The 11,793-nt window shown below is 43.7% G+C and overlaps 1 protein-coding gene and 1 long non-coding RNA gene across 4 annotated transcripts in view; one reads left to right on the top strand and one right to left on the bottom strand.

Moving 5' to 3' along the window:
• Positions 1-1,371, bottom strand: part of FAM53A (family with sequence similarity 53 member A) — a 70,094-nt gene extending 68,723 nt beyond the window's left edge. Inside the window, exon 1 of one of the 3 annotated variants that reach the window (XM_083834987.1) lies at positions 1,274-1,371. The gene's annotated coding sequence lies outside the window, so the exon portion shown is untranslated. Of the gene's footprint in view, positions 1-25; positions 160-1,273 lie in introns of those variants that run through there. The other 2 variants (XM_083834984.1, XM_083834986.1) reach the window with 2 other exon arrangements.
• Positions 415-9,257, top strand: LOC310899046. Its single transcript, XR_014583949.1, has 2 exons — positions 415-546; positions 5,146-9,257. It is a non-coding gene; the product is annotated as an uncharacterized lncRNA (long non-coding RNA).
• The last annotated feature ends 2,536 nt before the right edge of the window (positions 9,258-11,793 follow it).

Raw genomic sequence — 11,793 nt, 5'->3', positions numbered from 1 at the left:
ACGTATTTTAGCTCCCTATACATACCAATCTCCTGCCTCGGTGGAGTTATCTGCCAGGCGTTCTCAGGAGCCCAATAACTGTACAGACGCAAGCTCTCCTGTCCTGATTATATTCATTGCACCTCCAATAAAAGCAGATCTCAAGTCACGCACCGCGATAGGAAAGTTTTTTTTTTTTTTGCCTTTCAGGAAACGCTGCCCTCCAGATTTCATAACCCTGTCTCGAAGCGAGCAGCCTATTCACAATTAAAACCCGCAGAAGAAATACTTCAGCTTGCCACAACATACAGAAACTTCCTGCTCCTTGCCAAAAAAGCCTCCGATGGAAACATTTCTCTAGCAGCCCGAATCGGAGGCAACGCGGCAGCGAGGGCTGCAATAACTGTTCTAATTTTAATGTAAGCACAGCGGACCAGAAAACAGACGCGACCAGCTGGCTCAGCTCATCCCCGGGCCTTGGCGTTGGAAGTCGGTGCCTTATCGGGGCTGATTCAGGCTCGCGTGAGGAACCTGAAAGTTGGGGTGCTGTTACACAGAGGGGTTTCGGTAAGGGCTGCTTTTGGGGTAGCCGTGAGGGGTGCGTGGTTTGCCTGCAGGGAAAGGGCTCAGCCCGGAGAGCCCTGCCACAAGGGTGATGCTACGGGGTGCCGGGGGTCAGCTGCACCCAGCCCCTCCGCTTCACCGCACCTTGGGGGATCTCCTCCCATAAAAGCCAAAATTTCCCCCAAATCGGTTAAATTCAGGCCTTACTGCGGGCCGTGCAGGCAATGGGGCCGTTGCTGGAGCCCAACTGCCCGAACAAAGCCGCGCTGCTGCCCAGGCAAGGGCTGGCATGGCACAAAGAGGCTATTTAGCAGCAGATCTCAGGTATTAGTTTATTTTTTTTTTAATCTTCGAGGCCACAAATAGAGGATCACAGCGCTGGGGGGGGGGGGGTACCCGTGATGGTTGGGGTGCGGGGACACCCAGAGCCGCAAGGAGCGGGCGGCGAGGGATCCGCACCCGCACCACAAAGGAGCCCTGCACTGCCACATTAACCCCTTAATTAATTTTTTAATGATTTTTTTTATTATTTCTTGCCTTTCTACCACCCCCCCCCCCAACACCATGAAGCAGCCGAGGCCTCGCCGCCCGGCCCCCCCCAAGCCCCGGACAGCCCCCAGCCGTTATCCCAACGGCCGTTAACGGCCGGCTGCGATCGTTAACGGCCGCCGGGGGCTGCACCCCTGGCCCCCCCCCCCACCCCGCTCCTGTTCCCCCCTGCAGCCTGTACCTGCGCCCGACCGCGCCGCCTCCCCTGCGCCTCTGGCCCGAGCTCCTCAATGGCAATTGAACAAAACACAGCCGGCCCCGCCCCCTCCCGCCGCCCGCCCGCTCCCATTGGTTGCCGCGCCCGCCCGCGGACCTTTCACCCGCCCTGCCATAGGGCGGTGAGGCGAGGCGGCCCCGCCCACAAAGGGGGCGGGGGGCCCGTAACGAGCGCACGGTCCGCGCTGCAGGAGCGAGGCGGGGAGTACGGAGGCGGACTACAGCCCCCAGGAGGCATTGCGGCGGCGCGGCTCCCTTCTCTCGTTGGCTGAGCGGTTGAGGAGGGGGAACACCCATTACGTCATCGCGGCCCCGGATGGAGGCGCAAGGAGGGCGCGCGTGGCGCAGCGAAGCCTAGCCGCCGCTTTTGCGCATGCGCGATAGCGAGGGGCGGGGCGGGCATCGCCGGTCCCGTCATGGTGGCGGGGCCGGGCCCGGGCTGGCGGGGGGCGGCTCCTGAGGCGGCCCCGGGGGGGCGCACCCGGGCCTGGGCGGGCACGGAGGGAGCGGGACGGGCACCATGAGGCTCCCCCCGCTCCTATTTCGGGTCCTTCCCGGCCGTAGTGCTGTGTAACGTGGGGTTACACCGCCCTCTGCCTGCCCCCGTCAGGCGGGCAGCCCGCTGGGGTGCCTCAGGTGCACGTCCCGCGGGGGGTCGGGAGGGGTGCCATGTTCTCTCGTCTCTCAAAATGGAGGCTAAAAAAAAAAATAAATCACGTTATTCTGCAAAAAAAAAAAAAATATTCCTATGGGAGTTTTTCAGAAGCAGCCGTGAGTCAGGCGCAGCGAGGAAGCGGAATGTGTTTGGACAACAATTGCGTTGTACACTTGTCAGGGCAGGGACTGCTTTATGTGGTGCATAATCCCCAGCGCTGTGAGAAACCAAGCCCTGATTTACTGTTGCCTACAGGCCTAACGCCGCTGCGTTACAGGCATTTGGTAACCATTAACAAGCTCTTTGCATCCCTTTAACAAGCATCTGTTATTTCAGCCTTCCACAACCTGTCCTTGAATTTTTGCATGTTACGCTTTGCTTCCACACCTTTCCTTTAACCCAGAAGTTTCTCAGTTCACCTCGTTATCCTGTAAGATTTTGATGAATTACAAGACCATGCAACAGTAGGTATCTTGAGTTTAGCAAAGCAGAGTACAAATCAAAACTCTGTAACTGGGACATCCTTATTTTAGCTTGGCTATCTTCCAGGCTTTCAAATTTTAACCCTAGAAGACCAATACCTTAAAACTAATCTTATTTCAAACAGTATTACCATTTTTTTCTGCTTGCTTTTTGTCACTGTCATACATTTTTGACACCCCATGTAACCCCTAAAGTACCCATTTTCTTGAAATGTTTGCGTATTTATTTTGATAAACCTTAGGCTGAAATCGTTTTGGATGGTTTACCAAAGTACCTTTCACAAATTATACACTGAATATTTAATTTAGTGAACTAGTTCTCTGGAAGATCAACATCTATCTCTCTTTAGAAAGATCTTGCAAGCGATTAAAGGTACACAGCTTTTTTCCCATCGTTCAGTCCTAGTTCTTAAAATACTTTCTGGTTGTGCTCATTTTGCTTCTGGCCTTGTTGTGAATTCTGGTACATGGGAAATTGTAGTTCATCTGTTTCATCATCCTATCCATATCTTTGGCAGGGATTTGGCTCCATTCTGTAATCAGTTTTGTTTCTGTACACAGAATTCCCCATTGAAAACAAATTATCCCTGAAGTATTTCATTGCTAAATCCTTATCCAAACTTAGAATTAACAGTTTAGTTTAAAAAAAATCATCATAATTTTATCTTTCACAACCATTATAACCAAGTGTTTCACCGGAGTTTAACAGTGAGAGCTTTTTAAGTTGGTTTTCCCTTACCTATGCGTTTAACCATTTTCATAGTTGCTCTTAGTTAAGCCACAATTTCTTTTCTCCAGCCTCCCGCACTATTTCCACTGTAAGTAATGTAAAACTAGAGGGAACTTCATACTTCTGAAACTCAACTGCTTCTTGATTGCAGCAGTTTACTTAGAACCATCCCTGTGGCCGTGGGGGAGGCATGTGAAAGGGTTTACAGCTGCATTCCCCCAGCAGTGAGCTCTCAATTTCCACAAGCTAGAGACTTCCAACCAATGTAAGAACCTCACAGTAATTAAATTACCTTATGGACTAGATAACTCTGGTCTTCTCCTGTAATGCTCCCCTGTAATTTCTCCCTTGATTCCTTTTATCACCCTCCATTCTTTTCTCCAACTTTATCAGATTTTTTTTCCATTCTGACAATGGCTTATACTCTGTTCTTTTGGGGTGGAGCTGCTTTCAACCCTGTAGTCCTCAAACGGGTGGGAAGCTGAGCCCTAAGCTGGTCATGGTACAGAGGTGGTATTTCCTCTGATCAGTTGGCTGCATCTCAAAATTTACCTCATGGGCAAATCACATACAACTACAAGGGTCAACAAAGACGAGGGGACTATGAGGGACACAGGAGTGAAAGATCTTATCTGAGACAGGGCAGGTGGCAGCTTTAATCAGTGTCTTTCAGTGTTAAACCACAGTCTTCTTTTATACCCAGGAGTAAAGCTCTGGCAGGGATCCAGGTTATAATTCAGATTTTGGTAAACACGAACCTAAATTTCCCTCATGACAAGGTTTGATAGTAATTGTCTAGCACTTCAAAATATCTAATTACAAACATGCTACCACATGTTAAAGTGGTTGATGTCTGTTCACTCAACTGTGGTCTCTAGGAAGGGCCATCTGTTTCCAACAAAGCAGTGAGACATGAATGTAGACAGGTTTCTAAATTTAAAAACCACAACCACACAACAACAACAACAAAACCACCTAAAGAGGTAGTGACACAAAGATGTCTTTACAATAAAGCACCGGCCAAAATAGGTGTAACGAGACCATCAGAATGACCCTTGGGAGAAAGTTTTCATCTAGGGGAGCAGATGCATGGCATGGTTGTTCTAAGAGAGCGTTCTGGGGAACCCAAAATACTGGAGTAATTATGTGTATACAAGTCTTCAGCACACATACAGATAAGAGGTTGAATTTGGTCAATCGTGACCTATATATACAAATAGGAATAACATATACATAAAGGAATTAGCAGTTCTTAAATCCCATCTCAAGACATATAGGCGCAGTTATTTGGGAAAGAAAAGTTCTTCCTTCCTTGGTCAGAATATGGTGGATACGCATGTGTGGCACGTTGGCTTTACCTCTCCTGTGAAAATAAGTAGACCTTAACGCGCCGTGTGTGGTAGTAAACTTGCCTATCTAGGCAAATTACCACCTAGTATGAAGAAGGGAAATGGAGGAAACTATGCGGCTCAGTTCTTTTTCTTTTTTTTCTTTTTAATTTTTGTTACTAGCTGTAGATAAGAAGCCTAGCAACTCTTTGATCTCGTTATTGTTTTAAAGATAGTACAAAAATGTTCTGACACTCTAAAGTTCAGAGCTGCTCATAAGGTTAAGATGAACATTTCCAACGCCCTATTTCAAATTGGTTGAAAGGTACTTTGTACACTAATCAATTTTTACTTAGCACAGCATTACTAAGCCAAAAGTTGTATATTTACTACATACAGCGGTCCTTTTACAATGAAGCAACACAATTGAGTTGGGATATTGATTGCAAGTACATTGATTGCAAGTCTTAGGCAAATTTACTCAAGTCGTGGTATTTCTCTTCCTGTGGTAGTCATGGTTAGTCATTCATCTGTTTCTACATAAACTGTGTATAATGGAAGAGGGACCTCTGTTTTAGAAGACAAATTTATGAAGATCTGTCAGAAACATTCCATATCCTTCACTGATCCTCTTTCCCTTAGGGTCACTTTGCAGTTGCCCTCAGGAGCAAGTGGGCAATGTGGATTCCATCTCTCAGTCCATGACCTTCTCACTCAAGGGAGTGAAGACAAGAAGTGGACTGACTTCAGAGTCTGACATACAGCAGGTACAGGAGACACAGCAAAAGGTACTGAGGTGCTAAGATATCCTGTGTGATTGAAGGAGATGTTTCAGCATGGCCGATGCTCATCAAAGATGTTTTTTACACTTCTCCATTCTCTCTGTCTAGCAGTTTCACAGCTGAGAGTACAGGTTCTGGGCACAAGAGGAAGTTCTGCCACTAATTATATATTATCAGTTGGTGGTTTTGATGCTAACCTTGCTCAGACTGTTCAAACAGATCAGTTTTCTCTATAAGGAACTTTTCCTTATTTATGTTCAAGGGCTTGTTATGAATGAGATAAAGCAGTAAGAATGCTAAATAAATAAGCTGGAATCGAGAAGCAAGGGAGTGTTCAGCATCAAAATCTGAAACAAGCAGAGAGCTGACATCCTGGGATATTAGAATCAGGGGTCTCATATACCACTACAAGTTGGCTAGACATTATGTTCCATGTGAACTCTTAAACGGATTTTGAAAATGTTGAGTTAATCATGACCAGATCAAGTTTTATGGGATTTCATGGAAGGGTGACTCCATCCCGTGCCCCCTGTACACAGCTGACTTTCCCTACACCCAGCCTTTCACCTCCCTTACCTGCTATTCCAGCTACACAGTTGCCTGCTTCTTGTTAAATTGAGCCATCTGACCAGGATGTACTCCGTTTTTCAGGGTCTGAATTAGCCACAAAATTTCGAAAAGGGCAAATGGAGCTCCAAGTACTGAGCCAATACAGCATTGTTCTGCTTTTCACTGCAGTCCCCTAGGAGCAGTCCCACTCATGAGAACTCTAAATTGCTAAGAGTTCAGCCAAAGCATCTTCTGCCTACTCAAGTTTCTAGTCCCTCCTACATAAATTTCCAAGTGCCTTGTTCTTTTTGCAGAGCACCAATACATGACACTTCCTTCCTAGACCTTCCCTGCACTTGCCTGCTTTACAAAATGTCTTATTCACTTCCTGACGGAGCCTTTTCTCAGCCCAGAACTTTTTCCCACCTTGTCTCTCTTTGAACAAAGCAAGAGATGGTGAAGGTGCATCAGTTACTCACATCCTGCTGCAGCTATAAGGGCTGCTTGTTCTCAAATTCCCATTTTTTCTGTCGAGACAGGGCTTACAAAGGTCTTGCATACTTCTCTAGTGATTTCCAACACAAGGCACAGGGAACACAGATCACTAGCAAATAAATGTGATTAATAAACATTGTTACTGAAAGCACAACATATCGCATGTTATATTTCACCATCCTTAATACAGAATTTCTGCATGAGCCATTTTATCTTTTTCTCATTTTTAACAAGTTCATTGTTTGTCATTATTTTTTGTTTGTTTGTTTTGTTTTGAAGGAGATAGTAGTGAGCATTCATTTGGTACTTAGCTTGGTTCTGTTCTTACTTATCCAGAAAACAAGGCAACAAGTAACAAAGTCATGGTCCTGTGTTAACACCCTGGATAACTACTTTCTTAGTGTAAGAATTGCGTATACTTTAATAGATAGGATTTTCTTTTATTCTACTTCAAAATCTGCTGAGGAGTGGTAGAAGATGTACAGTGGGCAGTGGCATTGTGTCAGGCCTTAATACCTTTTACCTGTTTCCAGGAAACAAAGATCTTCCAAGCATGAAACCTCACTGGAAAACAAAGTGGTTGCAAAACAGTAACTGTGTACTTCATCTCATTTCTAAATTTACTGTGGTTAAATAAAGAAGGAACTATTTTAATCACTAAATCAAACTAGGGATTTAGGGATGAATTTTCACATGCATTTAGCTGAGCAGAGTGATATATACGCAAGATTTTAAACATGAATTCTTCACATAGATTCGTGAATGCTAATCATCAGGTATATTCTTGTATTGAAGGGCTTTCTTTTAATCTTATATTTCTAGATAATTTCCCTTGCAGATGACAATTCAAATGCTATGTTTCTACTCATAGACCCAGACCTGCCTCCTCTGCTCAAACTAAAATTGTAGCCTGTCTCTCAGAAATCCCATCCCAAATACATAACTGTCAGATTGAGCTCATTGTGACTCAGGTAGAACTTTTACTTTTCTCTGACTTTTTTACTTGACTGTTACAACCTTACCTCATTCATATCCATTCAAAATGCTTCTGCAGTGGTTGTCTAGCCACATCCTTTAGCCACACCAACCTTCTTCTAACTCTCCACTGTCTTTGGTTTTGTTATATCAAACACATTCTCTGTCTTTCCGTTCAAAGCCTCACGTAGCCCGTTCCACCTCTATATATCTTACTAAAGCACAGGCAGCTTTTGCCCCAGACACAATGAACTGCACCATATGATCACCTTGTGTGACCTCTACTCACCTCAGACCTTTACATTTAGCAAATAGACCCATATATTAAACCCAAAGGTTTCAATTAAACTGAAGCATTTTAATTCTCAGGAGACTAACCTGTGTTTCACAAGCAGAAAACAAGAGTGATCACCTTTGCCTGAGGCTTTTACGATGGCCTGAATGATTCAGGAGGTCAACCAGGCCGTTGGCTGTAGAGGAAGGGGATAAAAAAAGACAAATGAACCTTCATGTTCCTGCTCCCCTGTCTGGGAGGGAAATCTCATCCTGACCCCCAATGAACCCTGTGCGAGGGACCAAGAGACATCCATCAGTCCTGTAGACAGAGGGGTTTCCTCATCACTTCAAAGCACCCACTTAAGCTGTGTTTCGAGTTGTGAGCCATCTAGGATGCCTGTGAAGAAGGGAGGAGATAATATTTGACCTAATAAATGTGTCTGTTTTAGTGAAACCTGGTGTCTTTTGGATGTATTTCAAGGCTGACTAAGGTGCAAGTCCTGACAATTTTTTCTGCAGCTGGGGTAGGTGCAAAGCCTCACAAGCTTTTTTCTGTGTTCTCTGCGTCTAATACTGTGGGAATTGATGAAGTAGCTTTGTCTTCAGTGGGAACACTTGTAGGGTATCTTCTATTCGGTTGGCTGCTTCCATATATTGTGTACAACCTTAATCATGAGGCCTGTAAGTCTTTACCAAATTCAGATGAAGCTGTCCAACTGGTTTTAAATGTGTTACCATGAGTACAAATATGCATGGATGGCACGCACTGGTGGCTATGGATTGGGAGAAGGAAAACAGAGGAGTAATAATTTCTCCCTCATCTCCTATACTATTGGCTAAAGACAGAAGATTTGATTATAGCGACTATTTTAATACCAAACCAGGATTGTTACAAGAGTGGTGAAGGCCATGCACAAAGCCTTACACAAAGAAAGAAAGGACAGAGCAGGAAGACTCCAGTACAGATACCAGATTCAGGAGGAACCAGTTGAGACCCTTCAGCCCCAAACCTAGAAACCACAGAGGAACCTGTTTTTCCTCTTGAAGATAATGAAGCATCTCACAATTTAGCTTAAACTGATAGCCAGCAAAATGCATTGCTAACTAAGCAGCAATACATACGTACAATCACAACTAAAAACTGTATGTGATTTCAAATTGCAATATATCACAATACAATGGATAATACAAATGGAAATAATAAAATATATCAATATATACAATGAGGACCACCAGAATCCATAATAAGGACCAGCCACTGAACCTCTGTCTCCTTATTAAACTACTGGTTTACGTATTAAACTACTGGTGCATGCTTCTTGGCTTTCTCCTATGCCAGTCTTCAGGCTGTGGAGAAACTCCCTCTAACCACGAGGTTATATTTATCTCCTCTCACATCCCCTCACAATCTCCAGCTTTGCTCTGAGATCTGCAGAAGCTTGACAAAGCCCACAAAGGGTGTGAAGGGTGAAGGCCCTGTTTACCAGGCTGAAGACACTTACTTAGCACGTAGTCTTTTCCCTGAACTCTGGGGGCTGCCTACTACTCTCCTCTTGCTTCATCTTTATTTTGGCAATTCTTCAGACAAGGGCTGTATATTGAACCTATGTTGTACAGTGCCCAGCATAACAGGGGCCTGGACCATCACTAGACTTCTAGGTACTTTGGATAGATAAATTACTGATGGTAATCTTCGTTCAAGAAATTGCTTTAGGGACTTGGAGGGGAGAGGGGGTATTTTCTGTAAACCAACGATTTTTGCTTGCCAAAAAAAAATAAAAAATCCACATACATATCTGCAGATCCAAACTGCAGAGAGGTCACTCCAAACAGCTGAAAGAATTTCCCTTCCCCCAAGAGAGCAATCATCAAATATGTTCTTTGAGGAAGAAGAAGTGCAATTTTAGAGTGTATGTTTCCTGTTTCAGTTCATTTTTAATGTTCTAAAGCCAGCAGGTACTTTATTTATAACAAGTGTTTCAAACTATGTAATTAAGATAGATGTTTTAATTTTTTTTACAAGTGGTGCATTTTAAAACTAACTTTATTTATATGGACGTGCATTTCTATGTATATATGTCTGTATGCTAAAGCCTTACGTTAAAAAAAATGCAAACCTCACAACAGCAATGTAAGGCTCTGCCCATTTTTTTTCCTGGTTACCAACCTTGTACAAATTAAAAGCACATTAGCCACTTTGAAAATAAATCTGACTACAGTTCAACCTCTTCTCTTTGGAGTTTTAGTTTGAAGATAGCATTGGCATTCCACTGCCTAAGCCACTTGAGTGAATTTCCTGATTTTGCTTGGTTGCTTAATTTCCTGTTGGGCTCACATTTTGCCTAATTCAAGACAAAAAGACCCCTATAAATTGGATGAATGATTGAAATTGCAGAGCTGGACATAGTAATTTGATTGCAGTTCAGTATGTGCCTCTCTGAACAGAGGTAGAATTTCTGAGACGTGCGTGTAAGTAACTCTAAAAATGTCTCTAATTCAGCATTTTCTCCCCTTATTGAATTACCCATGTATGCATCTAAATATCTGTTATCAAAGGTCTTCTCTTGGTGTTTGGCTTTTAATGTGTGTCCATGACAAGTTTTGCCCTGTTATGACATCACTCTTAAGTCTCTAAAACAGGACAAAAATAAAACAATAGGAAGTGCTACAGTCTGTTATTCATAAAAGCACTCTAGCAGTACTTAGGAGTACATTTGAAACAGATCTTCTCTGCAACATTTTTCCAGTGTTGGGCTTTGCATTCAATTTTTAAATGCTCGGGATTGTGAATGGGGCTAAATAATGCGTTAGCAAGGGCCTATAAATTATGGATACGTACAATTTAAGTATCTGACCTGATTGTTGTACACATCTTGTCTTTATACATTGCCTATCATGATGTACAAAATTGCTAAACTGTAAAAGCTAAAAGTGGGCTTTTTTCCTGATGTTCCTTCCTCAGAGAAGAATACTGCCTATAGCGGGTTTATTTAGAGGTCATATCAGTGGAAGGCTTCATGAACCAAAAGATGCACTTTGTAGTTGTATCCGAACACCATCAGCCTGGGCTCAGGTTTTTCTGGGAAGGATTTCCAGGGCTCCTCCATCTGAGAATGCAGCCTTTCCACAGCATGAGCAATGCTCCAGGAGTTCCCCAGCATATCACCCGTATGGAGCTGGAGGCTTAAAGATTCAAACTCTGCACAGATTGAGGCTAAACGAGAGTCACGATGACACCCTGTTATAGGGGCCACTTCTGGAATATCAATTATTCAAGTTTCTTTTCAGTCGAGAACTTGCTGGTGCCCAGTTATTAATACAGGTGAGCTGAACACTTGTTGAAATAAAATGTTAGCATGGCTGTAGATGCTTGGGCCGTGACTCTGAAAGGGCTGTTGTGAACCACATTTCCAGCAGCCTGATTTGCTTCAGACGTGACAGATGGATCCTGCAGGAAATGAAAATGCCGTGCCTTCTTTCCTGGAAAATACTGTTATTATTCTTAAGCATTGCTCTTGTATGTGTCTTTTTTCAGATGGTCTGTTAGTGGCAGGGATCTCACTTACTTGTACATCTGGTTAATGGCCTAGAACATCATCGCTGTTTACAGTTATTTCTAACAGGAACTGAGATCAAAGATCAAGTTAATGGAAGAAAGAACAATGAAAGATGAGAGCCAGTCCTCTCTTAGGAGGGACTATATGCTGCCCTTGCACAGCCTTATCTGATAAGTATTTTTCCATCTCTGACGACTTTAAGCCAGATCCTGTGATCTTTATATTGACAAGCTTTGTATTTAAAAGTACATCAGTAAGGCCGCATTTAATTTGGACGCATTTTTAACCCACCGCCCTTTCGATTCTTCCAAAATCCATTTTGCCTAGTAAGAGCTGTAATACTGCCTCTAAAAATACTGTGCCGAGGCATCCTTACAGCTGTGAGCTTGGACTTGATCTGAAGGTTGCATCATCCTCTGGGCTCTTGCAAGCAGAAAAATATAGGTTGAGGCAGGGAAAATAATCTTTCAGAAGAGCCGAGTACATATGGATCCAATAGCATCTTGAGACCTTACAGACTGGGTGTCTTTAGCAGTGGGCTTCACGTTTTTGTCTGTACAGCAGCAAATTCAAAAACGTGTACGTAACATAAACGGGGCCAAGCTACTGTGACCGATTTGGGTGCTTCTATTTTTCTTTTCTTTTCTTTTTAAGCT

The sequence above is a fragment of the Anser anser genome (assembly GCF_964211835.1).
Source record: "Anser anser genome assembly, chromosome: 4".
Taxonomy (NCBI): Eukaryota; Metazoa; Chordata; class Aves; order Anseriformes; family Anatidae; genus Anser; species Anser anser.
Note: the sequence above shows the minus strand (reverse complement) of the source record. Positions and strands in the feature narration are given on the sequence as shown.